Here is a 23,638-nt window from a genome sequence, read left to right as displayed (position 1 = left end):
TCCTCACAGGCTGCTGTAGCAGGGACAAGTTCAGAATCACTCATTAAATTAATTTTGAGGGTGCTTCCAGGCCGTGCATTAGGGCCCAAGGGAACTCTCTACTCCCCCAATTTTGAAAACACGTGGCTGTTCCAGGGGAAGGGATTTAACTCCATTTTTTTCTCTCACCCTCCCCCACCCTCAAACTTTACTTGTAGACTGCATGTGTAAGGCTACATTTTACTTGGGGGGGGGGCATCTTCATTAGCATTTTAAAAGGCATTCTAGTTACACTAACTGCTATTTCTTTAGCATTTAAAAGACGATTTTTTTTTGGCCTTCTCTTTAGCTGTCTACTTGCTTAGATAGGGCTACCCACAGGAGCCTTCCACTCTACACCCACTATAGCACCGCAGAGAATTAGAACTGCAGGAAAATTAAAAAATTCCTTTGCTACTGCTACTAGAGATGTAAAATAATGCTTTTAAATTGAATACATTTAAGTAAAAGAATTATTAATAGGAAATATTAATAATATTGAATTTAAATTAAAACCAAATTTCTAAATTAAAAAAAGTCAACATTAAATCAAATTAATTACATGCAATAGTAAGGAATAATTTTAGAACACAATAATATTAATAATAATACTAATTACTAATGGTTATTATTGATTATTGATACGTTCTTATGGTTTATGGTTGTTAATTATTAATAACATCATCAATAATTTTAATAAATGCATACTGTTAATTATTAATAGCAATAATTATTAAACTAAATACACATTCATTATTATTATTATTATTATTTAAACCCTTACCTTCCTTCTTGGAGTCAATACTGTGTATTGGTTCCAAGGAAGAAGAGTGGTAAGGGCTAGGCAATGGGGGTCAAGTGACTTGCCCAGGGTCACACAGCACATTCATTATTGATACTATTGCTGTACTATAATGACTGTTTCCTTACATTAGTTTTTGTTGTTTTTGTTTTAAGCCTTCTTTTATTGCCTTCCATAATAACATTGAAGAACTTTGTGTCTCTATTTTTTTTTTTAAGTTTTAGGGACTTTTCATTGTTTAAGCTGCTAATTTAGCAATACTCATACTAGCTTAAATAAGACATACAGACTAGACAATATGGGAAATACTGCAACACATCAAAGGAAATATTCCTCCTGATTCAGCCCCGTATAAACTTTTAAATAACTGGAGCGATCCAAATTTGCCTAAGGAGAATTGGATGACAAAGAAAGAAGCTAGAAAGCTTTGTAAGGCATGGATGGACATATCTTTTACCTGGCCAAAATATGGCTCTTTTGACTTCAAGATCTTAAAAGACTTGAAGTTAATCATTAAAAATGAAGAGTCCAAAGATTATAAATACTGGTGCTTATGGGCCTTTTTTTGTGGATAAATCCACTATTCCGTCTAGTAAGGAAACTTTGGAACCAAACCATTCTAGCTTAACTCCTTCAGTGAAATCTAGCAAGGAGCATGCTCTGCCATCCCACTTGACCTGTGAGGAGGTTTCTCCTCATACTGACCCAAACCAGGGCTTGAACCCTTCAGCTCCTTTCCCTGTCACTCCTCCCATCCCCTTTCCTCCCAATCCAACTCTCTACCCTCCTATGCCCACCCATCTCCCCAATCCCTACCCGTACCATCTCTACTTCAGTACTTTTCCATATCCTCCTTCCTACCCACCTTACTGTGACCCCTCTAGACCATATCCATCCTACTCCTCTCCACCCCACCCCAAACCCCTCCCCTGTTCCTCTCCACCCTGCCCCCAGCCCCTCCCCCATTCCTCTCCACCCTGCCCCCAGCCCTGTCTCCAACCCTTTCTCTCTACCTCCCCACCTGCTGACCAGCTCCATTCCACCACCCTATCCCCTTCCCATACCAGCCTCACCACAACCCAGAATACAGGCCAAGTAGCAGTTGCTATAAATGATTCAAATAAAGGTCCTTTCACTCTATGAGTTGTCCCTACATATAACAAAAGTGGAGATTTAGTAAACATTAGACATCATACACCCTTTTCTCCACAGGACATTGAGAGATCGAAAGAAAAAACACCTTCACATGAAGCTGAGCCTGTGGTGGTGATAAATAAGTTTGAAAGCATTTTTTGCACATATAATCCCACGTGGCTTGATGTAGAAGATTTGCTCCAGGCCTTGCTAACAGAAAGGGAAAAGAATAAGATTATTTTTCTTGTTAATCAGGCCCAAGGAGAGGGAACAGTTCATTGGCCAACTGAAGATCCCAAATGGGACCCAAATTCAGAGCAAGATTACTTACAACTATCCCAGGCTAGAAATGCATGGATAAAAGCTATGAAAGCATGTTCTGATAGGCCTGGTACATGGACTAAATTTGAAAATCTTATTCAAGAAGATAGTGAAAATCCCACGCAATTTATGGATAGACTTATTGAGCTGGGAGGAAGATATATTGAACTTGATCTGGATAGGGAACGGGACCTTAGACAAATCAGAATGCAATTTGTCAAGAACAGTTGTAAGGTAGTTAGGAATTATTTTATGACTAGCTGTCCAAATTGGCCTACTATGGACCTTGAAGAATTGAAAAGAGTAACAGTTTATGCTTTTGAGGGTCATAAGGAAAGGGAGAAGGAGAACACTGATTTAGTTGAAGCATTAAGGAAGGAAATAAAGGAATTAACTTCTAAACAGTGTGAGAAGGATAAGGAGACTTCTACTTTAATAGAAACATTGAGGAAGGAAATAAAGGCATTAACTGAAACAGTTGTGAAGGTAAAGCAAGGAGAGATCATAGCTCCCTTACAAGAATCCACAAAACAACCACTAACATTATTTTTGTGGAAAGATGGGTCATGTGATTTTAAATTGTAAGAAGAGGAATCAGGAAAATAGAAATAGAAGTTTCAGGTATAGTAACATTGATAGGAGAAATAGTTATTCAAATGAAGCTAATCAAAATTCACCCCCAAACACCTGTACTCAGTGTGGGAAATCCCCTCAGCATGGGAGACCCCAGAGGTGTGGACAAAGGGATGGTGATGACTGATGGTACTTGGGAGGGGAAGGAACCTCAAAGAGTCTGGATGTAAATTTTTAAGCCTTTTCAGACCTCATTGCCTAATTGATGTTAAATGTTTTACAGTTTGTTCCCCTCCCCCGAATAAAGAAGTCTCTAACAATTCTAAATACAAGGTGTATGTAATTTAATGTTAACTGATTTATGAGTTATCAAAATTGAAATATTCTGTTAAATTGTCTTAATTTGTACCTCCCCTATGACCATGATTTACTGAAGAATATCTTTGTAAAAGCCCACAAGCAGCATTTTGTTCCTTTTTTTACCTTTGTTAATTGTCACACAGAGCTGATGAATGAAGTCCATCAAATTGGTTTCAAACTGTATAACAGTTTTGGAGAACTTAATTGTCTAATAATTTAAATTGATTTCAGAAGTGATTTTCAGACATTTCGGAGCATCCCTACCTCTGACTGATCATTTATTTGCTTGCCTCTTGCGTTGTTTGTAATAGGAGGTCTACGTGTAGATGAAGTAAGTTAAATGGCATTGTTGTATTTTCCCATCTCTGCAATTATTGTAAATGTAATGGATGATGTATCTGAAATGATTTTCACTTTTCAGTCCTTGGCTCCATGTGAAAATGGATGGGACATATTGGAGACAGTTTTGTTACACTGTCACAGTCTCGTACCATGAGGGAGGGAGGTGCCCAAGTGGCTTAGTTAGCCTGTGATATGTTATAATCTCATCCAGTAATTGGGAATGATTTTTCCTGTGAAGCTTTGTAGCTTTGAAATGGATTTATTATATTTTGTAATTCTTCATCAACTGTGCAGAGGCTTTTTCTGTTTTTTTTTTCTCCCACCAAATTTTGGAATGATTGTAATAATAGACTTTGTTCATAGTATCTTTGCCAAAGTTGAAAGATTGGCTAAATCTGTAGAACTTGTGACAAGTATTCATGATTTCAAAGATTTTTACATGTCATACATCAAGTCATGTGAATCCTAATGACAGTGAGTTTGTTTGTTTATTGTCATTAATGGGCTCTTATAATTTTGGAGATTTTGGTACTTTTTAGAATCTGTATTAGTTGTTGTATTACTGTTTTTAAAAGGTTTTTACCTGGTGAAAATATTATGTACACTCACACTGTGGATCCTGAACAAGTTAAGAGTGATATTCATTTCATTTTTAAGTGAGCACCTTTTGTGTTGTGCCTCTACTCAGCTAACACATTGTCACATGGAATGTGAACAGTGAAATTATGTTTTTTCATTATTTTTCTCCTCTTTATGTTTGCAATAGGATATTTGATTTATGTTTTTTTAATTATGTTTTTTTCTCTTTATGTTTATATTAGGATATTTGATTTTTTCTTTCTTTCTTTTTTCCTAACATTGGTGATACTTGAAGTATATGAGATCAGTATTAATGTTTTTTTTTACTTGAAGGATAAAGTTTACAGTATCTATTAGCCCTAATAATATGCATACCCAAAAGGCTTTTGACTATGGAAACCTGCCATTTATTGATAAATGTAATAGCACCTTGTTTAATGATTCTGTCTGATTCTAGGAGAAGGGAACAAAAGAGCCACTATACAGTGCCAAGTAGCACAAGGTCAAAACAGACCAAATCCAATCCAGGGAGGATTGTTCAACTTCTATGCCAATACGAAAGGACTTGAACCTGGTGTGAGAATCGAGGTTGCGGCGCTCGACATATGTTAAGACACAGGACTTCCTTGAACCACACAACATGTGCTATTGCACATGACTCAAGTACCTTATTGACTTTGACTCAAGTACCTTAGGTTGGCTATCATCCTAGCTCTCCCTGTCTCTGACAGTGAAGACAATAAATAGACCAGGGAATGAATTTCCCATTTACTGCTGAAACTCAGTCCTTTCTCTCTTATAGCTTGGCAATTTTCTGTAAATTGCAAATTTACAAATGGGTAAAGTTCTGTATTGCTGCTATTGTCCTATGGGCTTGTGAGACATAAGTCACTTTAATTACATAAGTCACTTTAATTGGTCCTTGCTGTGATTCAAGAACCCATTACAGGTTTATTATTTTTTACTCATAATTTTATGCACATGAGATTTTTATTCTATTTTTATCATTTCTGTATTTCTTATTATTTTTATATAGAATCTCATTTTTTACTCTTTTATTTGGGATTTTTGGGGTGATTTCTTTTTTGTTTTGTTTTCTTTTGACAATATATACCTCATAACTCAGTCATGTATCTCAGTGTGATTCTGGTGTTGGTCAACACCCTCCTCAGGGGGGATTGTGTAATTATCCTAAAATCCAAGGTTTTAAATTTTTTGAAGAAATTTCAGGAAAAGAAATCTGCCAACACTCAAAATCAAGAAAGTGGATCCTCTTGGAGAAGGTGCTGTAAAGATGCCTAAAGAAGCTACAAATTGCATCAAAAGATCCAGAATGAACTTTGGGATATAAGGAACTGAATTGAAGGGGGTTGAATATGCTTATTCTGAATGTAAACTCTTATGCCAAAGGGACTGCCCCCTAGTTGGAATTTTGTCAATGCGTTTATCAATCAGTTTTTTTTTTGTATTTTACTCCCATCTCTAACTATTGTAACTCCCTCTTAGAAAAATACAATATTGTATGTACTTTTAGCTAGAAGGTATTTAGAGTTATAAGATAGTTATATTTAAATGATCCATTGGGGAGATAGGTCTCCCAAAGGATCACAGGGAGGATTGTGTCAAGGAAGCTCATCCCTTCCCCCTTCCTGAGTAACTTTACATGTCCATCAAACATTCCTGACATACCATAGTTGTGCCAGGTTTGCGTCGGCTGGTGTCAGTATATGTTCTATATGTCAATAAAAGTTAAGGTTTTGGGGCAGGGTAGGGGAGACCAAGGAGAGAATGGGGGAGATGGACGAGAAGACCATGAAGGAAGCCTGAGGACAAGGAACAGTGCAGGAGGTGAGGGGGAAATGAGAGAGGAACTGGCAGGCTAGGCTCCATGTGGCCAGGTTACTTAGGAATGATTGTCTACCCTTCATAATAAACTTTATTACAAGTATCTGCATAGAAATGATAGTTGAATCCATGGGAGCTGATCAGACCACCAAATGAAAGATTATAAAGGGAGAAGAGAAATGGGCCCAGAACAGAGCCTGGGAGAGAAGAGAGTATCAAGGTCAAGAGAGATGAGGATTGAGAAAAGACTATTAGATTTAGTACTTAGATCTTTGAAACATAATCAGAGAAACTACGTTTTGCTAAAAGATAATATAGACAATGAAGCAACATAAAAAATTAGAGTAACTATCTCTAATAAAGGCCTCATTTCTCAAATATATATATAGTGAACTGACTCAGTTTTAGAAAAATAAGAGCCAACCCCCAACTAATAAATGGTCAAAGAATATGAAAGGCAGTTTTCAGAAGAATCATACTCATATAAAATGCTCCCCATACTATTGATTAGAGAAGGGGAAATTAACACAAATCAAGAAAAATAAATGCCCATATTGGGAATATCTAAAAATATAAATCTAATTCTGAAAAAAAGCAAAAAACAAATTGTGTTCTCCGCCCAGGTGAGGACTCTGGTGAGATTATAGGGCATTCTGGGAGGTGCCAAAAACTTCTGGGGATTGAAGTCTGGGGTTCAAATCTCCATTTTTACACAAGTTACTTACCCACCTTTGCCTAGCCCTTATCACTATTAGGGAGAGTAGGATTAAATGGAAATTTTATTTTTCTTAACGGTGAATAAGTTTTCAGGCAACAAGGAAAGAGAGTCATTAGATTGAGAAAGATTGAAGATAAGAGACAGAATGGTGTTAATAATGGTGGGAATCTGTTGGAGAATATATGAGAGAATAGGAACCAGATTGCTTGCAAAGGGGTTGGCCTTGGAAAGGAGAAAAGTGTGAATCTTAAAACTGCTCAGATTCTACTTCAGAAGATTTGATTAAGCTATTCCCCATTTTCCACAATGGAGGTACTTAGTCAGGAATGTATTGAGAGCTTTAAAATTACTTCACCCTGCTCAGACAGTGCCTTAGGGGAAGATAAAGTTGTAAAATTCCTGATTGAACAATGAAAAGTCCCCAACTCATACTTATAGTGAAGCAAAAACCCTAAGCTAGGTGGTCTATTTTAGATCTAATTCAAAAAGGTACAAGTACCTATAAAGGATAAATTAATCACTAAAAGGTCAAGCAACTTACAAAGGGCAAGCTTAGCAAAGAGATGTGAAATACTCAGAAGATATAATCTAATCAGAGAAGGTGATAACAAAAGAAGATGTGAACTAAGAATGGTCAGTCCTGGGGAAAATGTCTACTGTGATTGGTAGATGTGGAAATTTAGGGGAGGTGACATAAGAGACAATTCTCTTTAAAAGGAGGTCAGGAGTTCAGAGCTGGCTCTCTGGATTTAGTTGGAGTTTGGAGTTAGTTTGGAGGAACTGGGTCTCTGAACTGAGTTCAGGAGTTGAGGATTTCAGTGAAGGACTGGAATTTTGCTTAGGCCGATCTTGTGGTGAGTGAGTCTCTCTTAAGGCTCAGGCTAAGCCCTTCCTACTATTTCTATTTCTCTCTCTCTCTCTCTCCCTTCCCTTAAATTCCTTCATTTGTATTAATTAAAATCTCCATAAAACCCAGCTGATTGGGTATTTTCATATTTGGGAATTTTTCCCATGGTGACCACTTATTTTTTATTTAAATCAAGACACTAAAAATTATCTTTACAGTTTTGGCAATTCAGAGTCTTGAAACCCACATTTTCACGGTTACAAAAGGCATCTTTTCATCTGAGCCTGTCAGTCAATTAGCAAGAGTTACTAAATACTTCCAGTGTGTCAGGCACTGTGCTAAATGAGATTAGTTAGAAATAGGGGGGAAAAAAGAGGCAAAAGAGTTACTGCCCTTGGAGTTCACAAATATGGGAACCAACAAATAAACAAATATGAACCAAGAAGTTGTATATAGGATATCTAGGAAATAATGAACAGAAGGATAGTACTAGAATGAAGAGATATTAGGAAGGCTTAAGGAGATTTTAGTTGGGAATTAAAGCAAGCCAGTAGAAGATGAGGAGAGAATTCCAGGAATGGAAGACAGCCAGGGAAAATGCCTAGAACTGAGAGATTGAATGACTTGTTCATAGAATAGCTATGTGGTCAGAGTCACTGGAACAAAGAATGCATGTTGAAAATAAAGCATAAGAAGACTGAAAAGGGTCAAAGAGAGTCAGACTATGAAGAGCTTTGAATGCCAAATGGAAAATTTTGTATTTGATCCTGGAGGCAATAAGAAAGAAACCATTAAAGTTCACTGAATGGGGCTAGGATGGGTAACAATCTATACTTTAGGAAAATCACTTTAGTGACTGAATAGAGGATAGATTGGTGTTGGGAGAGAGTTGAGTGAGGCAGACCCAACAGCAGGCTATAGCAATAGTGTGGGGTGATGATGGCCTGGACCAGGATGATAGTACAAAGAGAGTGAGAGATAATGTGGAGTGGTGCCCCCTATAATAATAGGATTGGAAGGGGGAGAGAGAATCAAGGGGGAAAGATAATGAATTTAAGATGCCTACTGGACTTCCAATTGAAGATGACTAAAAGGCAGTTGGAGATGCAAGAATGAGGTCAGTAGAAAAGTGGGGCTGCAGAAAGGTCAAGAAAAACAATTGAGAAAAGACCATTGGACCTGGCAATTAAGTGACCATTGTTAACTTAAAAAAACCCTTACCTTCCATCTTGGAATCAATACTGTGTATTAGTTCCAAGTCAGAAGAGTGGTAAGGGCTAGGCAATGGGGGTTTAAGTGACTTTTCCCAGGGTCACACAGCTAGAAAGTGTCTGAGGCCAGATATAAACCCAGGACCCTGTCTCTGGGTCTGACTCTCAATCCACTGAGCCACCACCTAGCTGCCCCCAGTAACTTTTGAGAAAATAATTTTGGTGGAATGATGGTGGGATCCAGAAAGCTGGATTGTAGGAAGTTAGGAGAGTAGGTATGATGAAGGAGATATTTGGGAGCACATGTCTGAGTAGTATGAGAAAAGAAAAGAGGGAGCTCTTGGTGAGTGTGAATATCTTGCCAGTTATTTTTGGTGATGTACATGATGAAATCTTTCGCAGAGAGGATGCGATGGGAGGTTCAGAGAGAGAGAGAGAGAGGAGATTTGGACCAGTCACTGCAAAAAGTAGGTGAGTTTACTAGCTTTGTATCCCAAAGAGATAAAAAAATGGGAAAGGACCTGTTTGTACAAAAATATTTATAGCTGCTCTTTTTGTGGTGGCAAAGAATTGGAAACTAAAGGGATGTTCCTCAATTAGAAAATGGCTGAACAAATTGTGGTATGTGATGCTGAAGGAATGCAATTGTGCTATGAGGAATGATGAACAAGATGATTTCAGAAAAAGCTGGAAAGTCCTACATGAACTGATACAGACTGAAATGAGCAGAACCAGGAGAATAATATACATAGTAACTGAAATATTGTGGAATGATCATATGTGATAGACTTTGCTACTAATAGCAATACAACGATCCACCACAATTCTAAAGGGTTATGGAAAAGAATGCTATCCACAGCTCAAGAGAAAGAACTGTTGGAGTAGAAAGGCAGATGAAAACATGTGATTTATTACTTTTTTATTTGGGCATATATTTTTGGGTTTTGGTTCTGTAAGATTATTTGTTTACAAAAATGAATAAGATGAAAATATGTTTTGGTTTTTGTTTGTTTTGTTTTGTTTTTTAATTAATTTATTTAGTTAATTTAGAAAATTATTCCTTGCTTACAAGAATCATATTATTTCCTCCCCACCCCCCTCCCATCCATCCTGCAGCCGATGCGCAATTTCATTGGGTATTATATGTGTCCTTGATCACAACCTATTTGTTCACTGTTGGTGATTGCATTAGGATGTTCATTTAGAGTCTATATCCCCTTGACCCATGTATTGAAGAAGTTATTTTTCTTCTGTGTTCCTACTCCAACAGTTTTTCCTCTGAACGTGGATAGTGTTCTTTCCCATAAATCCCTCCAAGTTGTTCTGGATCACTGCATTGCCACTAATAGAGAAGTCCATACAATCGATTGTACCACAGTGTATTAGTCTCTGTGTACAATGTTCTCCTGGTTCTGCTCCTTTCACTCTGCATCAAGTCCTAGAGGTCATTCCAGTTCCCATGGAATTCCTCCACTTTATTATTCCTTTGAGCACAATAGTATTCCAACACCAACATATACCACAATTTGTTCAGCCATTCCCCAATTGAAGGGCATCCCCTTATTTTCCAATTTTTTGCTGCCACAAAGAGTGCAGCTATGAATATTTTTGTACATGTCTTTTTCCTTATTATCTCTTTGGGGCACAAACACAGCAGTGCTATGGCTGGATCAAAGGGCAGATGGTCTTTTATCGCCCTTTGGGCATAGTTCCAAATTGCCCTCCAGAATGGTTTGGATCAATTCACAACTCCGCCAGTAATGCATTAATGTCCTGACTTTGCCATATCCCCTCCAGCATTCATTACTTTCCATAGCTGTCATGTTAGCCAATCTGCTAGGTGTGAGGTGATACCTCAGAGTTGTTTTGATTTGCATCTCTCTGATTATAAGAGATTTGGAACACTTCTTCATGTGCTTATTAATAGTTTTGATTTCTTTGACTGAGAATTGCCTGTTCATGTCCCTTGCCTATTTATCAATTGGAGAATGGCTTGATTTTTTTTGTACAATTGATTTAGTTCTTTGTAAATTTGAGTAATTAAACCTTTGTCAGAGGTTTTTGTTATGAAGATTGTTTCCCAGTTTGTTATTTCCCTCCTGATTTTGATTACATTGATTTTGTTTGTACAAAACTTTTTTAATTTGATGTAGTCAAAATTGTTGATTTTACATTTTGTGGCTCTTTCTAAGTCTTGCTTGGTTTTAAATCTTTCCCTTCCCAGAGATCTGACATGTATACTGTTCTGTGTTCATCTAATTTACTTATAGTTTTCTTCTTTATGTTCAAGTCACTCACCCATTTTGAATTTATCTTGGTGTAGGGTGTGAGGTGTTGATCTATTCCTAGTCTCTCCCACATTGTCTTCCAATTTTCCCAGAAGTTTTTGTTGAATACTGGATTTTTGTCCCCAAAGCTGGGTTCTTTGGGTTTGTCATAGACTGTTTTACTGAGGTCCCCTACCTCAAGTCTATTCCATTGATCCTCCTTTCTGTCTCTTAGCCAATACCAAATTGTTTGGATGACCACTGCTTTATACTATACTGTGAGATCTGGGAGTGCAAGGTCTCCTTCCTTTGTATTTTTTTTTTCATTATTTCCCTGGGTATCCTTGATCTTTTCTTCTTCCAAATGAACTTTGTTATGGTTTTTTCTAATTCAGTAAAGAAATTTTTTTGAAGTTTGATCGGTATGGCACTAAATAAATAGATAAGTTTGGGTAAGATGGTCATTTTTATTATGTTAGCTTGTCCTACCCATGAGCAGTTAATGTTTTTTCCAATTGCTCAGATCTAGTTTTATTTGTGTGGAAAGTGTTTTGTAGTTGTGTTCATATAGTTCCTGTGTTTGTCTCGGGAGATAGATACCTAAGTATTTTATATTGTCTAGGATGATTTTGAATGGAATTTTTCTTTCTAATTCCTGCTGCTGTGATGTGTTAGATATATGTAGAAATGCTGATGACTTATGTGGGTTTAATTTGTGTCCTGCAACTTTGCTAAAGTTGTTGATTATTTTGATTAGCTTTTTAGTTGATTATCTAGGATTCTTTAAGTAGATCATCATATCATCTGCAAAGAGTGATAACTTGGTCTCCTCATTGCCAATTTTAATACTTTCAATTTCTTTTTCTTCTCTAATTGCTACAGCTAGTGTTTCTAGTACTATGTTAAATAATAGAGGTGATAATGGGCATCCTTGTTTCACTCCTGATCTTATTGGGAAGGCTTCTAGTTTATTCCCATTGCAGATGATGTTGGCTGATGGTTTTAAATAGATACTGTTTAATATTTTTAGGAAATACCCTTCTATTCCTATACTTTCTAGTATTTTCAATTGGAATGGGTGTTGTATTTTGTCAAAGGCTTTTTCTGCATCTATTGAGATAATCATGTGGTTTTTCTTGGTTTGCTTGTTGATTTGGTCAATTATGTGGATGGTTTTCCTAATCTTGAACCATCCTTGCATTCCTGGTATAAATCCTACCTGATCATAGCGAATAACCCTCCTGATCACTTGCTGGAGTCTTTTTGCTTGTATCCTATTTAAGATTTTTGCATCTATATTCATTAAGAAAATTGGTCTGTAGTTTTCTTTCTCCATTTTTGACCTGCCTGGCTTTGGAATCAGTACCATATTTGTGTCGTAAAAGGAAGTTGGTAGAACCCCCTCTTTGTTTATTATGTCAAATATTTTGTATTGTATTGGGATTAGTTGTATTTGAATATTTGATAGAATTCACTTGTGAATCCATTAGGCCCTGGGGTTTTTTCTTAGGGAGTTCTTTGATTACCTGTTCAATTTCTTTTTCTGATATGGAATTATTTAAGAAATCTATTCCTTCTTCTGTTAATCTAGGCAATTTATATTTTTGTAAATATTCATCCATATCCGCTAGATTGGCATATTTATTGCCATATAGTTGGGCAAAATAATTTTTAATGATTGCCTTAATTTCCTCTTCATTGGAGGTGAGGTTCCCCTTTTCATCTATGATACTGTTAATTTGGTTTTCTTCTTTCCTTTTTTAAATTAGATTGACCAGTACTTTGTCTATTTTGTTTGTTTTTTCAAAATACCAGCTTCTAGTCTTATTTATTAGTTCAATGGTTCTGTCACTTTCGATTTTATTAATTTCTCCCTTGATTTTTAGGATCTCTAATTTGGTTTTCTTCTGGGGGTTTTAAATTTATTCACTTTCAAGTTTTTTGATTTAAACGTCCAATTCCTTAACCTCTGCCCTCCTGAATTTGTTAATATATTAACTCATTCCTTCTCATTTTCCTTCTTTCCTTCCTTCTTTACATTTCTTTCTCATCCTTTTTTCCTTTCTCCCTCCCTCCCTTCTTCCTCCCTCCCTCCCTCTCTTCCTCCCTCCCTCCATTCCTTCCTCTTTGAACTTTTTGCAGGAAATCAAGAGGAGTTGTTTATGAATCAAACTTCTATTTCCCAAATAAACCTTTTATTTGACCTGGAACTGACCTGAGACATGAGAAGTTCCATTTCTAGATGACTACAGCCTGAAGTTAAAATATGGGTCTGGGTGTGCAGAGGCCCTGTTTTGTCTTAGTCATCAGCACCTGGGCCTCCAAAATGATTTACCAGGAGCTCTAAACTGTTTACAAAAGGCTTTCTCACCAATTCTCTTTTTTTCATCCTTATAACTAGGAGAGATGGATTGAGATATTCTGCCTATTTTATAGCAAAGGAAAGTGAGATTGCAATTCAAAGCTACCTTCCCCAGGCCCACCAGTGCAGACATAGTTTTTTGCATAAATATTCTCCTGGTAATGCTGTGTGGTAGCAAAATAAATAAATAAATAAAAGGGAACACTATAGAGTATGAGGAATATGACATGTAGGTGATCCAAAGTGCAGCTGAGACATCTAGGTAAAAGATTTGTCCTAAATCTATCCTCTATTTCACTGCCAAGCTCCTAGGGAAAAACAAAACAAAACAACAGTCTAGACTCCATTCCTGCACTTTGCCTTTCAGGTACTCTCCAGGTCCTTGTAATCCAGTTTCTGACCTCAACACTTAACTGAAATGGCTTTCCCTGAATTTACCAATAAATAGGATGTTCTTTCCTCAGACTCCATCCTTCTTGATTTCTCAGCAGCACTGGCCACTCCTTCCTCCTGTAGACTCTTTCTTTCCTGTGTTTTTGAGACACTACTTTCTCCTGGGTCAACTTCTGCTTGTTCCACCATTTCTTTTGAGTGTCTTTTGCTTTGTCATCATTCATATTCTATCCATCCACATTCCGTTATATAGGTAGAGTACATGCCTATGTTCTTATCCTTCTCCTTCTCCCTCTTCCCTTTCTTGTCTCCCACCTTCCTCCTTTTTCTTTTGCTCGTGACTCCTCCTCGCCACTCACATGACCACCATCCTAAACCAAGCTCCCATCACCTCTTGCTTAAACTATTGCAATAACCTCTAACTGATCTCCATAAACCAAGCACCATTCCTTACTACACCATCTATATATAGCTGCCAAAGGGCTACAACTAAAACACAAGGCTACCATGCTACTCCCTTTCACAAAAGACCTCAGGCACTCCATAATACCTCTAGGATCAAATACAAACTCTTCTAAAATTTAAAGCTCTTCCCAGTCTGGTTGCAGCCTTCTCTTCCAGGTTTATACATTTCTTTCTCTTTGCACTCTCTTAGCTAGACTTCTTGACCTTCCACATTTGTTTAATCTCTCACCCCTGTTTTGAATAAGGTGTCACCTAAACCTGAAAAGAACTCCTTCATCATTGCTATCTCAGAGGATGTCCTTTGCTTCTTTGGAAAGCAGCTTATTGGCCACTTTCTATACTGTCCCTTCCTGATCCCTCTCTGTTCTGATTCTTCTCTCCAAAAATCATCTTGAAATTTGTTTAGTATGTACTCTTGTGTGAATATCTTGTCTCCTCTGTTAGAATATGAACACCCCGAGGGCATGGACTCTTTCATTTTTGCCTCTATGTCCTTAGTCCCTAGCACTTGGCAAGCATCTCATAATGTTGGAGGATTGGATGATATCTGCTACAGGTAGAAAAAAAAGTAGATCAGTAGAATCAATTAGTTAAAACAAAAGCCTAGCAAATGATGCTAGTAGTCTAGTGTGACCAACCCAAGAACACAAACTATTGTGGAGGCAGCTCTTAATTTGATAGCATCCTGGAAAACAATTTGGCAGAAACTATTTAAGCTATCTTACACTATAAATTATAATAAATTCCTAAGGAAAAAACCACCAAAAGGTAAAAACAAAAAGTCACACACCATCGGAAAATCAGAGAAAGGTTATATTTATCACAACTATGATATGGGAGGAATTTGAAACTAGGCAAGGGACAGAGAAGATTATAAAAGATGAAATTGATCATTTTGATTCTGTGAAATTTCAAGCTTTGCTTTAAAAAATGGAAACAACTTGAAATAGGGAAAAAGTATATGCTAACAAAACAGGTTTTTAAAACATCTATTAAAAGTCCTATAGGGCAACATCTATAGGGAATTCATATAGAACTATATATAGAAAAGGTATTACCTGAAGCTCATGTGGTAAAAAAATAAGAGCATAGTTTTCAAAAGAAGTGATTTGAAATACTATGTAACATCATGCTAAAATCACTTATAATAAAATCAAGAAAATACAGTTATAACAACTATAAGGTATCCTCAAACACATTGAATTAACAGCTTGGAAAAAAGGTGAGGGCAATTTCATGCTGGAAAGGCTAAGGAAGGCTAATTCATTGCTATGGAAGATGTGAAATAGTCTGATCATTCTGGAAAATAAACTGGAATGATACAAGAGAAGTCATTAAACTGTTCATACCCTTTTCTATTAGATTACTGGGATTATTCCTTTATGAAGTTAATGACAGCAGCCAAGGGCCCCCAAAATACGAAAATAGTAATTGCAGCATCAATAGTGATGGAAATATTGAAACAAAACATGTGCTCAATAATTGAGAAGTAATGGTACAAATTGGTATGGCAACTACATATATAAGAATTAGAGAAATGGGGCAAACTAGCATGTTTTTTATTTTTGTCCTTTTGACCTGGAAAATTTTTTATTTTAAAAATATTTTATTTTTCCCAATACATGTAAAAATAGTTTTTACAGTTAAAATTTTGTGAGTTCTGCCTCAGACACTTCCCAGCTGTGTGACCCTGGGCAAGTCACTTGACCCCCATTGCCTAGCCCTTACCACTCTTCTGCCTTGGAGCCAATACACAGTGTTGATTCTAAGATGGAAGGTAAGGGTTTAAAAAAAAAATTTGTGAGTTCCAAATTCTCTCCTTCCTCTTTTCCTTCATTGAGAAAGCAAACAATTTGATATAGGTTATACACATAGGTAGTCATTGAAAACATAATTCCATATTAGTCATATTGTGAAAAAACACAGACCCCCCAAAAAAGTTTTTTTTAAAGTATGCTATAATCTGCATTCGGACTCCATCAGTTCTTTTTCTGGAGCTGACAGTATTTTTTCAACACAAGGCCTTCAGAATTTCCTTAGATAATTGTATTGCTGAGACGAGCTGTCATTCACAGTTTGATCATTACGTAATACTTCTGTTACCATGTGTATTATTTCCTCCTGGTTTTACTTGCTTCACTTTGTATCAATTCGTGTGTGTCTTTCTATATTTTCCTCAAAGGATTCTGATAATCATTTTTATAGCATAATCATATGTCACAACTTGTTTAGCCATTTCCTAATTGGTAGGCAAGCCCTCAATTTTAAGTTCTTTGACACCGAAAAAGAGCTGCTATTTTTGTCATATAGATTCTTTTCCTTTTTAATTGGTTTGGGATATAGCCCTAGTAGAGAGGGAAAAAGAGAAAGAGGAGGAGGAAGGAGAAAGGAGAAAGAGGAGAAGAAAAAAAGAAAAAAAGAATAAGGATAAGATAGCTTTCTATAAACAATTGAATGAGTGTAGTATTCCCTCTTTTGAGCTAATTCCAATGAGAGTGAAGTTAAAACATGCCTCACCATTCTTCACCTTCCTCTCCACTGTAAAAGTTTCTTTGTACCTCTGTTATGTGAGATAATTTAACCCATTCTACTTCTCCATTCCCCTTTCCTCCATGCATCTCTCTTTCTCATCCCTTAATTTTATTTTTGGGGGGATATCATTCCATCATAGCCAATTCATGCCCACACCCTCTGTGTACATATAATCATTTAAACTATTTTAATGATTAAGATTTTAGGAGTTGAAAATATAATTTTCCCATGTTAGAATATGAGCAGTTTAACCTTGTTGATCCCTTATTGGTTTCCCTTTCTTGTTTACCTTTTTATGCTTCTCTTGAGTCTTGTATTTGATAGTCAAATACTCTAGTAAGCTCAGGAATTCTTGAAAGTTCTTAATTTCTTTAAATGACTTTTTTTCCTCTGAAGGATTATATTTGATCTTGCTGGGTAAGGAATTCTCGGTTGTAATCCAAAGCTCTTTTGCTCTCCAATCCCTTGGATCCTTTAAATTAGAAGCTACTAGATCTTATATATACATGATATTTGAATTGCTTCTTTCTGGCCCTTGCAATAGATTTTGGCTATAATATTCCTAGGAATTTTCATTTTGGGATCTCTTCTCAGGAATTCTTCCAATTTCTATTTTATCCTCTGATTCTAGACTATCAGGGCAGCCTTCCTTACTCTGAATGTCTTGAAAGGTATTGTCTAGCCTCTTTTTATCATAGTTTTCAGATAATCTAATAATTCTTAAATGATCTCTCCTCAATATTTCCCTGGTCAGTTGTTCTTCCAGTGAGATATTTTATATTTTCTTGTATTTTCATTTTCATTCTTTTGATTTTGTTTTATTGTTTATTCTCTTGGTGCCTCATGGAGTCATTAGCTTCCACTTGACCATTTCTAATTTTTAAGTCATTATTTCCTTGAGTGAACTTTGTATATCTTTTTTTCCACTTGGCCAATTTTTTGTTTTTTTAAAAAGTTTTTCTCATCAATGTATTTTTGTGCCTCTTTTACTATTTGGCTTTTCCTGTTTTTTAAGTGTTATTTTCTTAATTATTTTTTGTGACTCCTTTACCAATATTTTTTAAATGATTTTCTTGCATCACTGTTATTTCTTTTACCAAATTTTCCTCTATCTCTCTATGACAATTCTAAGACATAAAAGCAAGGACTAGGCAAATGGGGTTTAGGTCACATAGCTAGGAAGTGTCTGAGGCCAGATTTGAACACAGGTCCTTCTGATTCCAGGCCTGGCACTCTTTATACCTGGTTGCCTCTCTTATTTAATTTTTAAAATAATTTTTTAGCTCTTACAGGAATTCATTTTGAGTCGAGACTAATTGAAATTTTTCTTTCAGTTTTTGCTGTGTTGACATTGTTATCTTCTGAATTTATGTTTTGAGCTTCCCTATCATTATAGTAACTTTTAATAGTCAGGTTATTTTATGTTGTTTAGTCATTTTCTAGCCTATCTCTTCACTTTAATTTTTGTTGAAGTTGGACTCTGCTCCTTAGATGGAAAGAGTACTATTCCATGGATCAAGTTTTTCATGCCATTGTTCTGGAAGTCTGAAAGTTTTCAGTTCTATAATCTAAGGAGAGGTGTGGTCATTTCTCTTCTGGTCTGTGCTCTAGTTTGTGAGTGACAACAAGTGTTCTTTTCTACCCTGTAACTGTATCTGAGGTCCCTGCACCTGCTAATGCTCCTCTTTGCCCTGGGACTGTGACCCAGAATTTCATATAGGCAATGCAATGGCATCCTAAAAGTGCCAGCAAAGGGTCTCCTGTAATCTTCTGATCAGTTGCTTTACCCCCTTACTTTCTGTGTATTGAGCGGTCTGAAAGCTACAGCCTCTGATTCAGTTGTCCTAAGGCCTGCTGCTGATTTACCAGGATCCTGGTCCAGTTTATACTAGATTGTGCTCCAATCTCAATTCAGTGAGACATATTTTTGCTGCTGATTTTGGAAAAGCTTCACCCTTTCCTGTCTCCCCAGAATTTGTTTTGAGGTACCATTTTAACATTGTTTAGAGATGGATTTGGGATAGTTCAGGTGAGCCCTTGCCTCTACTATCTTTGAACTTGTGCATTCAGAAGAAGGCAGAGTCAACAAAAGAGCACATATAATGCTGACACCAGGCTCTCTGTATTGGCTCTTTCTTATTTTTGGATAGCTCTCATAGATAGGAAGCTGTTCCTTTCATCAAGCCCAACTCATCTTCTTTGCAACTTGTGTCTCAGAACAAGTCTAATTTCTCTTTCCCCTGGGATCCCTTCAGATATTTGATGATGTTTTATGTCTTCCTTAAATATCTCCAGGAAAAAATACACCCCGCCCCATTTCTTCAGTTGGCTGTCATATGGCATGGATCCAATAGCCTTCACCAGCTGGGGTGTTCCTTTCTGTATGGTATTACACTCCCAGAATGGAGCAAAAAGCCTAAGGCACCGGGTTTCTCTCAATACATTTCAACTTATGAGCATCTAGAATTGGCCTCATTTTAGTACCAGTATCTCAACTTGAACTTCATAATCTGGCTCTTTCTTCCTCTCCCTGGCCAGAGGATTGGAAGCATAGATTTTTGACTTGGAATGTATATCAGTAAGTGTCCCATATTTTCTTTTAAGGCAAGGAAACTAGACTTTTGGGTAAACATGGCGGCAGTCTAGATGCAAGACTCATCCTCTCCTCAGTGCTTACCGATATAGACTACCTCAAAAGACCAAAATAACCAAATTCATAAGAACGAAGGGACTCTACAGTAGGGTGCAGCATTGAAGGTACATGGGATTTGGGCATTTCCACATTATAAGGGGGTGAAAAGCTCCGACCGAAATGAGAGCTGATCTACCCTCCCCCACCCCACCAACAGAGCCAGAGTCAGAGCCAGCATGTGCCAGAATCAGCAAGTGAGAGAGGGGCACCTCTAGAGTGAGTAAGGGGCACCTCTAGGTCCTTGGGAGCTGACTAAGACCACCAAAGACCTATCCCTGAGAGCAGCTACACCTGAAACCCCAGCAGGCTAAAGAGCACAGACCATGGGCACTCTCGGGAAGATAGCACAGAGAAGGGCAGCAAACAGCAGAAGCTGCGGAGATTCAAGAGCTTGCCTTAGGCAAAATTCTTGCTCCTTAACTGCATACATAGAGAGCCTGCCCATCTCACTCAGATTTCTGACTATAAAGGGAAGGAAAAACCTCCACAGTGAGGGAAAATTGTGCCCTCTCTCCAAGAAATTGTGTTCTCTCTCCAAGAAGGCACTGACTCTGGAAAATTTTTATGGAGGAAAAACACAGGCTACAGAGGAAATAGATGAGGAAATTCAAATAAATGCACAAAAACCTTCCAAAAAATGGAAATTGTCCACAAGTTCTTGAAGAATTTAAATTGGAGCTTATCAAAAAGATGGAAGCCTTCTGGCAAGAAAAGTGGGAAATAGTTCAAAGAAAAAAATAACAGTTTAAAGGACGAGAACTTCCAATTGGAGAAACACCTGGAAGCCACAAAAAGCAGGATAGACCAAACTGAAAAGGAAAACCAGTCTTTAAAGACCAGAATTAGGCAACTGGAAGACAACGATCTTGCAAAACAGCAAGAATTAATAAAACAAAGTCAAAAGACTGACAAAACAGAAGAAAACATAAAATATCTCACTGAGAAGATGATAGATCAGGAAAACAGAGCAAGGAAAGACAATTTGAGAATCATTGGTCTACCTGAAAAGCCAGAAATAAACAGAAATCTTGACATCATAATACAAGAAATCATCCAAGAAAACTGCCATGATGTTCTTGGACAAGGGGGCAAAATAGACATTGAAAGATTTAATGGAACACCCTCTACACTAAATCCTGAAAATTCAACTCTCAGGAATGTAATTGCCAAATTCTAGAGCTTTCAAGCTAAGGAGAAAATTCTACAAGAAGCCAAAAAGAGACAATTCAGATACCAAGGAGCAACAAGCAGGATCACACAAGGCCTGTAGTGTCCACACAAAAGGACTGCAAGGCCTGGAACATGATATTCAGAAAGGCAAGAGAATTGGGTCTTCAACCAAGGATCATCTATCCATCAAAACTAACTATATACTTCCAGGGGAAAGTATGGGCATTCAAAAAAATAGAAGATTTTCAAGTATTTGTAAAGAAAAGACCAGAACTCGGGGAAAATTTGATATCCAAACACAAAGAGCAAGAGAAACATGAAAAGGTAAATAAGAAAGAGAGGGAAAAGGGGGAAAATGTTTTTTATTCAAACTTTCTTCTTTAAGGACTATAATTAGGTCAAATTGTATATATTAATATATAGGGGAAATGATATTTGTAACTCTCAAAAATTATATTCACTATTATAGTAATTAGAAGAATCATTCACAGGAAGAGATTGGGGTAAAAAGTGCTATAAGATGATATGCAAAAAAAGAAAAGGGGGGGAACAAAGATGGCACCAAGAGATACTTGAAGAAATAAAATAAATAGGATAATCTTTATCACACAAATCCACATATCTACTAACTCAAAATTTTCTAAGATTTCATTTACTTCTCTTACCCCTTTCTTATTTATTTTTTGGTTTGATTTATCTAGTTTGGATAGAGGAAGGTTCAGGTCTCCCACTAGTATAGTTTTTCTATCTATTTCATCCTTGAGCTCCCCTAGTTTCTCCTTTAGAAATTTGGATGCTATGCCATTTAGTGCATACATGTTGAGTACTGATATTTTCTCATTGTCTATACTGCCTTTTATCAGGATGTAATTACCTTCCTTATCTCTTTTCACTAGATCTATTTTTACGTTGGCTTTGTCAGATATCATGATAGCAACTCCTGCCTTCTTTTTATCAGTTGATGCAGAATAGATTTGGCTCCATCCTCTTACTTTCACCCTTTGCATATCTACCTTTCTCATGTGTGATTCTTGTAGACAGCATATGGTAGGGTTTTGGATTCTAATCCACTCTGCTATTTGCTTGCATTTTATGGGTGAGTTTATTCCATTCACATTCAAAGTTATGATTACCAGCTGTGTATTTCCCAGCATTTTGATTTCTACTCCTGGTCCTGCCTTATCTTCTTTCACTATTTCCTTATACACCAATGTTTGTTTTTAGTCAATTCCCCTAATTCTCACCATTATTTTACTTCCCTTTCTACCCCCTCCCTCCTTAACCCCCCCCCTTATTTGCCTTGCAGTCTTTCTAAAACTACCCCCTACTCTCTCCCTCCCTTGTACTGCTTCCCTCCCCACCAGTAGGTTTGTTACCCTTCTACTCCCCAATAAGGCACAAATCTATACTCTGCCCCAATGGATTGAATTGTTCTTCCCTATTTGGGTCAATTTCAATGCACATAAGAGTTGAGTATTTCCTATCTCCAACCTCTTTACCCTTCCAGTGCATTGATGTTCTTCCCCCTCCTGCCATGAGCCTCTTTGTGACATATAAATTTACCCCCTTTTGTTTTTTCCATTTCTTTTAGTATTAACCTCTTTTTTAGCTCTAGTTGTATATATGTATATATAACATATGTATATGTATTTATGCATAAATATATCTATATACCTATTTATGTCTTGTCCTTTCATCCTATACAGTTTGTCACTGTTCCCTCTAAGTGTAATTCTTCTAACTGCCCAGTTGAAAATAACAATTTTTAAGAGTTACCAATGACCTCTTTTTTATAGGGATACATATCATTTTAATTTATTGAGTCTCTTAAAAAAAGTGTTTTTGCTTTGTTTTGTTTCTCTCTCTCTCTCCCCCCCCCCTTTTAAAATTACCTTTTGATGATTCTCTTGAGTTCTGTGATTGGACATCAAATTTTCTGTTCAGGTCTGGTCTTTTCTTTACAAATTCTTGGAATTCTTCTATTGTGTTGAATGACCATACTTTCCCCTGTAAGAATATAGTCAGTTTTGCTGGGCAGTTGATTCTTGGTTGTAGACCTAGTTCCCTTGATTTCCAGAATATCATATTCCATGCCTTTCAGTCCTTCAGTGTGGATGCAGCCAGATCCTGTGTTATCCTCACTGTGGTTCCATGGTATCTGAATGACTTCTTCTTGGCAGCTTGTTTCTTTGTTTCTTTGGTCTGATAGTTCTTGAATTTGGCTATCAAATTCCTGGGTGTTGTCAGTTGGGATTAAGTACAGGAGGTGATCTGTGGATTCTTTCAATTCCCACTTTTTCCTCTTGTTCTAGAATATTGGGGAAGCTTTTTTGACTAATTTCCTGTAGTATTATGTCCAGGCTTTTTCTTTTCTTATGGTCTTCTGGTAGACCAATGATTCTTAAATTGTCTGTCCTTGAATGATTTTCTAAATCCTCTGTTTTGTGTATGAGATGCTTCATATTTTCCTCAATTTTTTCATTCTTTTGGTTTTGTTTTATAGTGTTCTGCTGCCTTGTGATGTCACTTAATTCTAGTTGTTGTATTCTGGTTCTTAAAAATTGGATTTCATCCCTGGCCTTTTAGCCATCCTCCTTCTGGTCTGATTTTCTTTGGAGGTCATCTTTCATTCTCTTTACCTCATCTCTCAACTCCTTTGCCTCATCTTTCTTCTCCTTTGCCTCATTTTCAAGTTGGTTGATTTTGGCTTTCAAGACATTATATTCTGTTTCCAGATGACTTATCTTATTTTTAAAATTCTTTTCCCAATTGTCTTCAGCCTCTCTTAATTGTGTTTTGAATTGCATTTTGTGTTCTTCCAAAGCCTGTATCCAATTCGCTGGGATTTCTGTTTTATTACTTGCCTCCTCCTGTGTATTGTATGTTCTTGGTTCATAGCCTGTGCAGAAGCTGTCAATTGTAATTTTTTCATCTTTTTCTGTTGTTTTCTTATATTTACTCCTTTTCTCCCCATATTTGTTTGTTCTCTTGCTCCTCTCATTGTTTT

General features: G+C 36.8%; 1 long non-coding RNA gene across 1 annotated transcript in view; it reads right to left on the bottom strand.

The window, feature by feature from the left end:
• The window catches only part of LOC130455129 (uncharacterized), a 41,069-nt gene extending 17,988 nt beyond the window's left edge, over window positions 1–23,081 (bottom strand). Inside the window, exon 1 of the long non-coding RNA XR_008913052.1 lies at window positions 22,524–23,081. This is a non-coding gene — a long non-coding RNA (uncharacterized LOC130455129). The remainder of the gene's footprint in view (window positions 1–22,523) is intronic.
• Between the last annotated feature and the right edge of the window lie 557 nt (window positions 23,082–23,638).

The sequence above is a fragment of the Monodelphis domestica genome, chromosome 6, assembly GCF_027887165.1.
Source record: "Monodelphis domestica isolate mMonDom1 chromosome 6, mMonDom1.pri, whole genome shotgun sequence".
Lineage (NCBI taxonomy): Eukaryota > Metazoa > Chordata > Mammalia > Didelphimorphia > Didelphidae > Monodelphis > Monodelphis domestica.
The sequence above is the reverse complement of the archived record's forward strand: the minus strand, read 5'-3'. Positions and strand labels throughout refer to the sequence as shown.